Here is a 14,179-nt window from a genome sequence, read left to right on the forward strand (position 1 = left end):
AGTATAATTTTTATCTACTTACACTAATGTGTGGTTTGACAATGATAACACACATTTCATGCGGTGAATATGTTACTAACAAGTAAACAAACACAATAGTTAAACTTTTGTTTTCAATTTAATAATTAAAAAACGTAAATTGCACGACTTTATGTCGTCGTGGTGTAATGGATATGGTGTCCGCCTAGCGACCGTTAGGTAACGGGTTCGATCCCCATCCGTGGAAGCGGTCTTTAGATCTCCCCCAAAGACAACAAGTACTGGTTCTAGGTCCAGGAAACGGACACGAGAGCGTTTATATAAACCTAAGACTTTCGATGCAATCGAGCAAAAATAAATAGGCATAAACTAAACGTAAATTGCAAACTGTATTTCAAAGTCTAGCGATTATATAGCATTTTTGTTGTTGTCTATAGTATACCTGTAGTAATTGGTGAACTCATGTTCAACGTTTCATTAATTGAGAACTGTGAATGTAAACAAACTTAACCTTCTACTATTGCGTTTTAAGCACCCGTGAATACAAAAGATCACCGCTATCTGTTGAGAACAAAAGAATGTTTCACAGGCAAGCGAACAACTAAAAAATCCATAAAGTGAATATCGTCGCGAAAAATTCCAATGTAATATATTGTCCCACAAAAATAAACACGAGCATTTTTGCATCTCGTTAAATCTATGTTACCAAATACCAACTAGCTTTGAAATTTTGGCTATTGCTGTAAGGAACACTGCTTTTTATGAATTAACTTTATTTTACAAAATAGTTTACGAATATCGTAAATTCGTTGATTTTGAGTGTTTGTGGGACTTTAAGTGTTGTTTTTTTCAACAATTGCACTATTCAACAGTTATGCTAAGTCCTCCATATTGTCCTGTTTAACTCTTTCAGCGCTGAAACCGGATTTTGAAGGCCTTTGCAAACAGTTTGGATCCAGATGAGACGCCACGAGAACGTGGCGTCCCATCAGATCCAAACTGTTTGCTATTCTGATAGTATTCTTTGAAAAAATCGAAGAAAATGCTAATTTTAGAAATTCAGCAGACGACATTTTAGCAGACGACAAATTTCCCAGCATGCAAAGGGTTAATGGCTCCACTCTGATGTTTGCACAATGATTACAATAGGCATGATTTATTTGCTGGTTTCTACTTCACTATGGATTAATTACGTCATTATAATGCATATTTAATTGCTATTAATATTTTGAAGTTTGACCACACATATAGTAAATCTTTTGAAATGTTATTGCTTAAATTGGCAATAACTATTGAGGTGTAGTGTGAAGTTTGTACCATATAAAAAAGATATCAGAATCCACAGAGCACGTCTAATTATTTGGAACATTACTTATCCCGTTTATGCCCAGTGGAATCTCCTATCCTTCTAAATTGGATCAATTTATTTTCAAAATTAGGGATGTCTAGTATATTTATTTCTATTTTTAGAATATTTCTTCCTATAAATTTCTTTAAGCATACAGCGCAGACCCTGATGAGTCGCCGCAGCATGCGGCGTCTCATCTGGGTCTACACTGTTTGCCAAGGCCTTTTTTCTAGACGCTAGGCATAAATGGGTTAATTAATAAAAGTCATTAACTAAATATCTTTTTTTATGCGAAGCATATGTGCCCTAAACATGATTTAAAACTAAACAAGACAAATCATTAACTCGAATGTAATATAAGCGTGTAATATACACATATCAATAATTCAAATATATTTGGGCCGTGCTCTGTGAAAAGAAGGTTAAATGCATGTGCGTAAAGTGTCGTCCCAGGTAAGCCTGTGCAGGCCGCACAGAGTAATCAGGCACGACACTTTCCGCTTGCATGATATTCTCTGTTTAAAGAAAGTCCCTTCTAGGCAAAAATCCAGTTTAGACGGAAAGTGTCGTTCCTGATTGGCCTGTGTGGACTACACATGCAGTAAACTACCTTTTCACAGATCACGGTCCATTTGTGTACATGTAGCAAGATATCTTATTATGAAAAATGCTGTTTTGAGTTCACTCTTTAGTATTTTAAAGGGCAAGTATTTATCAACATATATTACATAATCACTAGGTCATATATTTGTAAATGTGATGATACGGAATTATTATCAATTGGAACGATAGCCTCGTCCCCGCTGTCACACGCGACCTGATAGTGTAAATAAACACTGTAGTCGCACGAATGTACCGACACCATGTACGAAAGATAACATCTGGCGTTAAAACTCTGTCGCCATCTTAGTGGATTCTGTTCTTTAATAATATTATACGAAATATTCGTCCCGATAAGGAGCCGAATACCGTTATTTGTATGTAAAGTTTCTAATGTCTGGTTTAATATTTACTTGAAAAATGATTAAACATAATGCGTGTTCACATTCGGCACATAACCAATTTGTCCCGTAAAAATAGGTTTCATTCAATGAATGCTTATTCGGCTACAAATTTACGTTTCTCTTTATGTAATATGAATGTAATCCAAATCTTTTTGAAAAATTCTGACTATTGGTGTAAAACGACTGAATTTAATAGTAAAACGCTATTTGTTTCGAGGGATTAGCTGAACCCGAATATGATGTTTTAAGCGAAATGCTGTAACGAATTCGAAGCAATGTCCAAAGGCGGGGAAATTTTTATGCACTAGATTAGATAGCACACATCTCATATATTTTTACGCCATATCAAGGTCGTACTTTGACTAGCGTAGCTGATGTGAACATTGAACACGGTTTCCCAAGCATCAAATTCAGCGGTGTTTTCTAATGCGCAATACACGATATTGCACGTGCATATGTTAGCATGTCATAAGCGTCATATAGGACGCAATGACACATCATATTAACGATGCCCTTATGTAATGTTTTAATTGATTGTTGAATTGTGTTTCTGGAATATGTATTATTAGAAATTAATAAATAATACGCAATTACTAATAATTATTTATAAATATTATTTATCTTTAAGGCTAACATAATAAAATGATATTTTTATTGCATCATGCTAAAAATGCATTCATATACACAGACGGACCCAGGTGCGCCTTTCCTGTGGGGGAATCCGTAAGTGGAGGGACGGGCCTTAAAATTTACTGACATCAATGCCAATCAAAGGACGGTCATTTTTCTTTCTTTCATTTGTTCGTTCGTTCGTAAATAATTATTGTAGCTTTTCGTTCGTACGCTCGTACGTTCGTTCGTACATTGGTTCGTTCTTAACGATTCAGTCATATGCTTCTTGATTTTGAAGAAAAATGTTGTTTGATGTAACGCGGTCTTATGAAAAACTAATAGCTGGTGACGTCGTTATCTTATAAAAACACCTGCATCTACGAAAACGTTGACGGGCAAGAAGCAAAAAAAACGGCAATTCGCTGGCGTCGCAAATTAATAACAGCTAATGTTAAATCACAAGAAAATACCACCAGATTTCGTGGGATTTTTTAAAAATAATTTTATCACGAAAGTAGTATAATTTTCTTTCATATTTTGTAAGATAAGGTCCATAATACAAAATAAATTACCTAAATTAAAAAAGTAAGAATAACAACGGGATAATTATTGTACCACGTTGCTCGGTTATCGTCACGTGGTTGGATTTGATGGCAGGGATTTGATTCAGTTACGCTGGTTCCTTTCCAATCTCTGCGCTGAGGTTGATCCAGCTACGCTGGTTCCAGTCAAATCTCTGCGCCGAGGTTGCAAGCAGATGGTCCCAAAAGATTGATACGAATATGTCTCAGGAAGCATTATGGGATAGCTTCGAAGGGCGGTCAGCAGCTCTCTCGCAATTTTAGTTCCCCGAACAAAAGTTACCTGAATTAGCTACCCCGGGCAAAGGCTCAAACGTCTGTGTACATATCTGGACATGAACTCCCCCATAGAATCGGGCAGGGCAAACAAAGGCTCAAACGCCAGGATAAAAGGCGATTGTATGCTTTATATACATAGAATGGCAACAAGTCATTTACAAAACATTGTTTTTAACAAGTCGGGAAATGCTAATTGGTTTACACTTATGTAGATATACTAATTGCCAACGTTTACTCAATATATACAAAGAAAACAATGAATGAATCTCATTATACATTTCGTTACACGCCCGCCACAAAGTTCCAAAATAATAATAGTCCATAATATGGCTTATGATGAACTCGTAACGAGCCATGCGAACGAGGGGAAAGAACGAAAAAACAACATAGAAACGTGTCATCTTGACACAGCCGTTATTTGTCGCATTTTAATACTTTGGAATATTCTCATATTCGACACGCTTTGCAAATACTATTTCTCTTACGAGTAACTAATGAAGATCTGCAATTTATGATGTATACCTATTATGGCCGTGTGCACCGATTTCAATAGTACCCACATTGCACTTAATTTAATAGATTGCACATGTCAACATCTCCAAGTATTTACATAAGAGTTTTAAAGGACATGGATGACTCTTTATTTTTTCGCCAGACGACACACATTTATTCGTAAGGACGCGTAAAAGATATGCTATATTTGTTGTGCAATCTTAAATCTGACAAAACCACGGCGGCTCAGAAATTATATTACGCGATTATGTTATTTCAGCATAATTATCCTACCCCCCTCAAATTATAGAGAACATCCATTTTGTGGCGTATTGTTATTCCATAATAGCGAACGCGTCCTGAGATGGAAAAACGATGGCGTTTCTACTTGTTACAATATTACATAAGTATTTTTGTTAAGACGGCGTCAAAGTCCGTACAATAATACACCACTTGCCTTCGCGCTACCCTTTAAAGGGTCTTACCTTTTAGACAACTTCACAGCAATTAAAAAAAATCTCGGTGTCAGATCACTATCTTCGCCGAACATCTGTACTCATTATTCTCTAATCCTTATAATCGAGCCGAAAGCGTGCATCGCTCAATTGCTCATCGTGGGCTACTTTAGAATGTCAAGTGTCTTGAAAACCATTTAATTTCCAAGTTACGAATGCCTCACAAAGGACCAAGGACCCCTTCAAAGGAGCGCCGGGCCCGATGCCAGCGGAAATGCGGTAACCTATTCTTTATTGTTTCAACCGTCACGATTGTCAATTCATAAAGGCATTCTATGGGCATTGTCTTTGCTTGAATTGCTTCGAATTTTAAAGTGGATTTAAATGTGGTGGTTCATATTTAAAAAAAATATGTGAAGCGCTTCCAATGCTGCCATGACCATGATCGCTGCCTCCATTCACACTATGATCAGCGTACACATTCTAGAATTATTGTTATCGTTTTTATCGTTGTCGTCTTCGGCGAAGTTTGCATGCGTGCCTGTAGTTTGAAGTGTACGAGGTCATTTCGCACCCGAGGCTGCATTATGTGTCGGTCCGGTGTTTGTCCCAGCATTTCTACCTAAACAATCCACCTGACTCACGAAAGTTGGGACAAATTTAAAACCATAGCTTCACTTTTCAGCTTTTGTTCATGATTTTTTATTGCGGTTTTGTGTTGTGGAGGAAGACGGAGTACCCTGAAGAAACCCCACCTGTCCAGTATTGTGACTACCAACTAAACTTTTGTTTGTCCGGGAAAGGGAACTGGACACTGGGTCCTTTAGAGTAGAAACTGCGCTGACGGACAGCAAAAAAGATATCGTCGTGGACAGGATTCGAACCTGTGCGGGCAGAGCCCATTTGATTTCGAGTCAAACGCCTTAACCACTCGGCCACCACGACAGTTAAACCATGTGTTTGTGTTTGTATTATGAAGCTTATGAGGTCCGTTCTGAGGCCACATTATGTGTTGATCCGGTGTGTGTCCCAGCTGTTCTACCTACCGGTAATTGACTTTCTAGACTTACGACAGTTGGGACGAATTTTGAATTATAGCTGCAATATCCAGCTATTTATTTTTTACTTAAAGAGTTTTTAATTGTGATGTGGCCTTGTGTTGTTGTATGTGTGGGGGGTGGGGGGGGGGCGGTGTGCCCGGAGGAAACCCATAATATCCTGTAATGGTGTCCACCAATATGTTGCCGGAAACGGACATTGAAAATGGGTCGCCTAGGTGAGACGCGAGTGTATCAACAACTGCGCTAAGTGGACAGCCGGTAGACATCTGCGCCATCGTCGTCGTATTTATAGATCGGGCTTCGCTATAGCCACTTGTGTGAATTGTGATCATCGTCGTCAATTTATAGCAAGATCAGCGTAGAATCAACGTCAGATCACCGCCAGTATCACCGTTATATCATGATACGTCTTTGCCATTGTCGTCCTGATCGCCGCCGACCATAGCTGCCGCCTCCACCACCAAAAGAAAACATATTGAAAACATATTGAGATGGAGAAAAATACAAACAAAATCATCAACAACCTTTTATATATTTTAAGTCAAATATTTGAATTAAATTAAATAAGACTTACAAAAACTGCTTAAAAGGCACGACGCAAATAAAACATGATACAAATTAGATTTCATGTAGCGTTCAAACATCAATAAACCAACCATATATCAATATCGCCTGACAGTGAAGATATTTAAAGTACTAAATCAAGATAATTTTCGCCATACTTGTGGCTCTGTACATATCTTATACATTAAAGGTGCATACTCAATCTTCGTATTGGAGAAAACTGACTGTACATTAATAATCAAAGCACTGAAGTTGTTCGCTGTTGTCGTCTTTGATTAGTTTGTGCGCATTCCACAGGCTAATCAGTGTGCACAGGCTAATCTTATTCGACGTGCATTAAGCCCCGTTTTCCCTGAAAGCAGCCAATATGTACATATTTCAATGATGAACACTGGACTGGCCAATGTCGTTTTACAAGCTGGTATATAAACTCACTGCTAGAGCAGAATCATTTGTCGTCTGCTGCAGACAGGCAGCGGTAATCATCCCGAGCAGAGTGAGTTGCGGTTCTTACCGTAGCTAAGGATTCTAAGCACATACTGAATTGCAAAATATGCTCTGTAAATTTAGTCGGCCGCTAACGCGAGCAACTAAAAATGAATGCATGTTTTCTATTTATTGTGTTCCATGAGGGTAAACTTTTGATTTGTTTGGCACACGAATAAAAACAACACAAAACTGAAACCTGTTATGTCAGTGTTTAAATTATGCGATGTTTCACAGTCTGTTATCCTAACTTTTGAGGGTGAAAGATGTCTGAGGTACTTTTAGATTTGTTTGCATATGCATGCGTAATCGGCGTTAAGCTCAGTAGATTTTTACTCGAATATCAATCCATTTAATGATTACTGTACGTGTAGTATATTCAATATATACTTTGAAACACAGCGTGAAAGTCTTAACATATCATTTGAAAGGGGTCATTTGAAAGTAAACTGTATACATGGAATTTTGCGTGGTTTATTAGTGGTATGTAACCCAAATTAAGTGTGTCTATCCAACGAAGACGTGCAAACATTGAGTAATTTTCTTCCTGTACTTACACAAACGTTTTCGTCGGTAAATCAACGTGAGTGTGCGTTAAAAACATGCATGTTAACCTTCTTAACTTGTATTCCATTATATATTGAGCTTAATGTCCCAGTACATCTAAACCAAAAAGAAACTTTGCAGAATTCGTTCCTCATTATTATTTAACCGAACAAAACACAAACAAACAACAAACGCATTAAACTCGACTAAATAATGAAGATTATAAATTTTAATTGTACTGTGCGATGTAAGTGATGCATCTGAAAACAAAAACATAAAGTAAGTACATTAATTTGTTCCACGCGGATAGTATACCATATATTTTATGCGCAATCAGCGCTTTCGAACATAAACATATTAAAATACATTTATAAATATTATAACAAGTGAAATAGTTTTCAATTAAATAATTGACAATTTCTTTCAATAGATAAGGCATCACCCTTTTATCACGCATAATATTTATTCCTAAGACAGGTGATTAACCATTAAATTACTTGTAGTATCATTTATGGCCAAATACAGGTGACCGCTTATGTTAAACACGATTTTGCCGCTTAACATCACGTTCAAACATTGACAGCATTCCATGTACGGAGTTATTGATTACTCGTTTGATATAGTATCAACATCTTACTGATAAATCCAACACTTAAAAGTGGCGATCAGCGCTTTAGTTATGTGATTATAAAAATGACTTTCGCTTAGCTCTTGAAATAATTCACACTTAGATGAAAAGTTTTTGCGGGACGTTTTAATGGTCAATAAGATAACATTTATTTATGTATTTAAGTAATGCCGTTTTAGTACATATTTATTAGATTTGGCACATAAATTGTAATCCTATTAATCGCCCACTTCTGGTCCGAGTTGACATGTTTAATGCGGCCAGATTGCTTTATACAGCGATATTCGCGGTTTTGTTTACATAGAAGCAAAGTATACATAGTCCACGCCAAAAGATGTTCTAAATGTTATTGAAATGAAATATCGAATCACATACCAAAAAAGTTACTTCATGTTTTGCCATAATGGTAGTGCCATTATTGAATTATCAAACTACACTGCTGCCTATTTATTTTGCCTACCGGGTAATTTAATTCTGAGACAAAGTTTGTTTTCATAGAAAAACTGTTGTAGATTAAATTGAAAATGAACTGAAATAATAATCATTGTTGTATTTGCTAATACAATCTAACGAATTGCTTTGTGAACTTTGTGAGCGAACATATCAAACAAACGATTTAATATCTAGAGCTTATCGCAGAAGTGACGAAAACACACCTTACCCCGACGTAGTAATACAAAGACAGACAGACAGACATACAGACAGACACACGGACCGACCGACCGAGCGACCGAGCGACCGATCGAGCGAGCGACCGACCGACAAACAGACAGACAGACAGACAGACAGACAGACAGACAGACAGACAGACAGACAGACAGACAGACAGACAGACAGACAGACAGACAGACAGACAGACAGACAGACAGACAGACAGACAGACAGACAGACAGAAACACGGACAGACAGACAGAAACACGGACCGACCGACAGACAGACCGACAGACAGACAGACAGACAGAAACACGGACCGACCGACAGACCGACAGACAGACAGACAGACAGACCGACAGACCGACCGACCGACCGACCGACCGACAGATAGACAGACAGACAGAAGACAGACAGACAGACAGACAGACAGACAGACAGACAGACAGACAGACAGACAGACAGACGACAGACAGACAGGCAGGCAGGCAGGCAGGCAGGCAGGCAGACAGACAGACAGACAGACAGACAGACAGACAGACAGACAGACAGACGAGACAGACAGGCAGGCAGGCAGGCAGGCAGCAGGCAGGCAGGAGGCAGGCAGGAGGCAGACGACAGACAGACAGACAGACAGACAGACAGACAGACAGACAGACAGACAGACAGACAGACAGACAGACAGACAGACAGACAGACAGACAGACATACAGACAGACAGACAGACAGACACAGACAGACAAACACAGACCCAAACAGACAGACAGACAGACATACAGATGGACGGACGGACGGATCGACCTACCGACTGACTGACTGACTGGCTGACTGGCTGACTGGCTGACTGGCTGACTGACTGACTGACTGACTGACTGACTGACTGACTGACTGACTGACTGACTGACTGACTGACTGACTGACTGACTGACTGACTGACTGACTGACTGACTGACTGACTGACTGACTGACTGACTGACTGACTGACTGACTGACTGACTGACTGACTGACTGACTGACTGACTCACAAACACACAAACAAACTTACAAACAAACTTTAGACGAAATTTTAACTTTTTACGGTACAAAGGGAAATTCTTAACACACTAACATTACAGAACCATGCTATATAAAGTTCTAAGCCTCTCTTTATTGTTGTCACAGAAATAAATAATAAGTATGCATAGCAGCTGTATTCCTGAAAAAGCTATGCTGTATTATATATATCATTTCTCTTAAGTTCTTAAGCTATCATACCATTGTTATAAAATAAATAAAATGCAATTAATACGACATTAATACTAATAGTATGTGCAGTTTGTTTCCGTAATTTATATTGACACTCAGAATAATTTTAACGTGCTTTGACACTGATTGTAAAACGAAAGAAAGTTTTGGAATTTCAACACAAAAATGTGAGACAAGCCTTCTGTTCATAATGTTTAAAAGACACTTTAAAATACACATGTAAATATTTAACTTATGACTGAGTGAGGTTTTCTTCAAATGGGTCACATTTCTTCTGAACATTTGCTTTCAAGTTTAGATGCAACTTGAATGCAAGTTGGATGAATTATCAATATAGAAGCAATCTATTTGTTCTTTTTATCACAAATTTCTTTTATAATTAGTGTAAGCATCACAAATAAAGAAACAAGTAGTTTTAGTTAAAGTTAAAGATTCTAGAAATGCACAAAAAAGCTTTTGAAAGGCATATAATACAAAATATAGAGATTCTATATGACGCTGTATGTCGTTCGACTTTTTTATTTACTTTTATATTAAATTTCAGTGAACATTAAATATGTAAGTTTTTGTCATTGAGGAATATTTTCAAACCATTTTGTAATTTTTTGTATGAACTCGGCTGAAATATTATTTTATCTTGTACTATCAGTATGCGAAAATAGGTTAAGTAAGATGTTGATGTTACTCTTGTCGGGCGACTTTTGGGATTTTATCTGCCAATCCTATTCCAACACTTGAACTATTATACCTCTATTGCTTGGGATCGTTCCCATTTCACCCAAAGCAAAATTGACTTTCTTACTCAGACCAGAAACATGTGGGTTAATAAAACACATATTTCTCTTTCATAACGTGGTCCCCATATATATTTAGCTAAATATTTATAACAAAAAACGCTTGGTCATAGTGAAAACATCATTTGTGTATGCATTAAAAAAGAAAGTCATTTGCGCATGCGTAGTGATCAAGGTCTTGCAAGCGCTTGAACATTGTTCCCACAGATGGGATATGACTGTCCGTCACTTAATGTCAAGAAGTAGCTTCCGAAGATAACTGCTTTTGTTGAAAGATAAGTCAATAGTAAAGTAGAAAAACTCTGATATGCAAATCTTGAAACAATTAATCAACTTATGGACACTTTCCGAAATTGCTATATACAAACTGCAATTGATTTCAGATGATATCTAAGTGTTTAGGCAATGTTTAAGTGTTCTTTTCAATGAAACCATACGGTTAAACGTAAATATTTGTAGCGTAGGTGTTTCGATTTTAAAAGATTGCAAGAAAATCAGATTAGGGAAATGACTGACTCATTTTTGGTATATTGAACAACAACAACACAAACAACACACAAACAAACAATACAAACGCTAATACAACCACAGGTATACAGTTTTTTGTATATCTCCTTGGTTATGCATTTATTAGACATGCGCTTAATAAAGGCTGTTTATATGCAAGATATCTAAAGGTTATGAGAACGCACTCCGTTAACTGCACATATTTTCCAGATAATAAGTTTCAAGATGCAGTAGAATCATAAAAAAATAAAATAAATTATAAACGTTATAGTGCGTATTCAAATACAAATTTACCTCATGTACACAAAACAAACACGAATGAATCAGTTGATGAAATGCAAAATACATAAAAAGTAAATAATAAATGGGTAAAAGTATTACATGCAATTATGGGGACTTCCTTTGTTCTATCCGGATACAACTCTTATAATTGTAATTGTAAGCGGATATACGAAAATTCGGATATTCTTTGCATTCCTTATTGAAAAGCGTTTTCTAATTAGTTGGAGTATATACATAGAAGTGTGTGAATAACGCTTATTAATGTATAGGGAAAATCTTGAGATTTAACTTTGTATTTGGCAATCTTTTTGTTAACATGCCCATCGTCCTATAATATTTCCACTCAGTGGGTGTTTAACATTTTTAATGTATAAACAAAGTGTTTAAAAGAGGCAGGAAAGCTATATTCGATTCTTGTCTAAGTAAAACTTTAAAAAGAAACACGAATACAAGAGCGACGTAATTATTTGTTATCTCGAGCAGTATACGTACAAGCTTCCCACCGTAGTCCCGATCTTCAAGCATAAGAGTTTTTTCTTAGTGAACAGCAATTCCCTGCATCGGCTCGAAATAAATTAACATTACAAAAAGTCTTTAGCTGAAAACCTGTCTTCCAATAAATCGAGATGACTGTTTCAAAGAGTTTTGCACGTCTCAGTTATTAAGTACACCGTGGCCTCAAGAGCTTTTCGATGACCTTAATCGCTTTGTCGAGTACACTCTCCCCCCCCCCCCCCAACCCCTTCTTAAAAATAGAGCAAACTTTTTAGAAAATGTCAAACATAATGTAAGAAGAACTGCTTATGATTATGTTCTTGACGACAACTCTTGTTCATTTTGTTTTATATCTGTTAACATTAATGAACTGCATTATTTTAATTTAATGCACGAAGGGCCTTTTGTCTTTTATTTCAAACGTTCAAACGACAGTAGACTAGTTTTGAATGCAATATTTAAGCTAACATTATACGTCCGTTTTAAATGAATTCGACTTTTAAATAATGTATGGTCCAACGAAAACATTAACTCAAAAACAAAACAAACGAAGCATTCAAAATATCGATAAAATGTGTACCGAATCTATTACAATTCAAAATAAGCACCGAGGATTCAGTTCGATACTCTAGACAATAATACAATAGTTTGATATGCAGTATTATTAAAGGCTTTTATGTCCAACAACATATTGAGGACGTTTCGCTGGTCATGGTGAGCATCGCAATCCAACATTGAATACGTTTTATATTATAAAAGAAACAATAAATGAATTAAATCGTCAATGTGAACACTTGATATGTGCCCTGTGTGCTTACCACCATTGCAATTTTAACCTTTTGAAATGTATTCACATAGGACATAAACTCAAATTTTTCAATACTTGACTCGCCGTGTAAGCTTGTAATAGTAGTCTCACTTGTAAAAAATATATCTAAAGGAGGTCATCTTCCGACAAAAACAATTCACGACTAAACGAAAACTACATGTCCCTGTTTCGTGAAAACACATTCAGTTATGTCAAACCCTATACGCGGACAATCTCGGCGAGAAAGCGAGTTTAGAAACCACGTCGCCAGCCGGACAAACTTCAAATCGAACGTGCTTGTATTCAAAGTTACTTATGACGAATGTGAAAGTGTTTCGATAATTGCTGGAAATAATTACTTATCTTTCAGCCTTTGCACTTTAAACGGGGAAAACCAGTTGCTCATAAGATATGTGTTAACTACAATATATCGATGTATTGAAAGCAACATCGTGTATGCGACCGCTAATCGAATCATCTATAACCGTGTTTGCATAATCTTTGCTGAGAACAAAGTTTGTCAACACAAACATGTTATGGTATTTTACAGCACGTGAAACAATAACGTTGTTTGTATAATTAGATCGAGGATATGAGAAAATAGAACTCATTATTTCGCCATTCAGATTTATGTCATGCATTGGTATAAAATATTCACATGATTTGTATACTGATTTCAAAACGGAACAGAAACCTATAGTGAAAGAAGCAAGTTTTTAGTTGATGATTTGTTGAAGATTTTTAACTTCAAAGCAGCAATCAGTACATTTAGTGTTTTATCCTGGCCGTGTTGCCCCGCTATGCTCTTTTTTTAGAGCGCCAAGCTGCCCCTTTCAAAGCCATGAGCGCCACGCTGCCCCTTTCAAAGCCAAATATTTTATTATTATTTTTTTTTTATCGAGTGCACCGGGATTGTCTCCCATATGGCCATCGCCCCCAGAAAGACGTGTTAGTTGGTTAAGGGGGATAGTGCAAGATACAGGAGACACCCCGTTCCAGAGGTGACCCTGGGTCTTTTAGTGCCCGGTGTATAGCACCTAGTACACTGCACCTCGGTTTAACGTCTCATGCGAAAGACGAGTTAGTAGGTTTGGTGCAGCGGGGGATCGAACCAGCGATCTCTGGATTGTGAAGCCAGTGTGTTACCACTAGACCACGGATCCGCTACCAAAGCCAAATAGCGCCATGTGCCCTTTTATATAGATCCATATGTATAAAGCATTATCTGCTTTTGCAATCGCGTGTTTTCTCGGTGTCTCCAAGGCGCGCATATAAATGCATGACTGCGTATGACCCAATAAAAGAGGGCTTTTTACCCGAAAAGTGCTGTAAAAATCAATAATCATCCTGAAGCAGTTAATT

At 37.2% G+C, this 14,179-nt stretch overlaps 1 non-coding gene across 1 annotated transcript; it reads right to left on the bottom strand.

Moving 5' to 3' along the window:
- Positions 1–5,613: 5,613 nt before the first annotated feature.
- Positions 5,614–5,695, bottom strand: Trnas-cga (transfer RNA serine (anticodon CGA)). The gene has a single exon. It is a non-coding gene; the product is annotated as a tRNA-Ser (tRNA).
- Between the last annotated feature and the right edge of the window lie 8,484 nt (positions 5,696–14,179).

The sequence above is a fragment of the Dreissena polymorpha genome, chromosome 3, assembly GCF_020536995.1.
Source record: "Dreissena polymorpha isolate Duluth1 chromosome 3, UMN_Dpol_1.0, whole genome shotgun sequence".
In the NCBI taxonomy this organism is placed as follows: Eukaryota; Metazoa; Mollusca; class Bivalvia; order Myida; family Dreissenidae; genus Dreissena; species Dreissena polymorpha.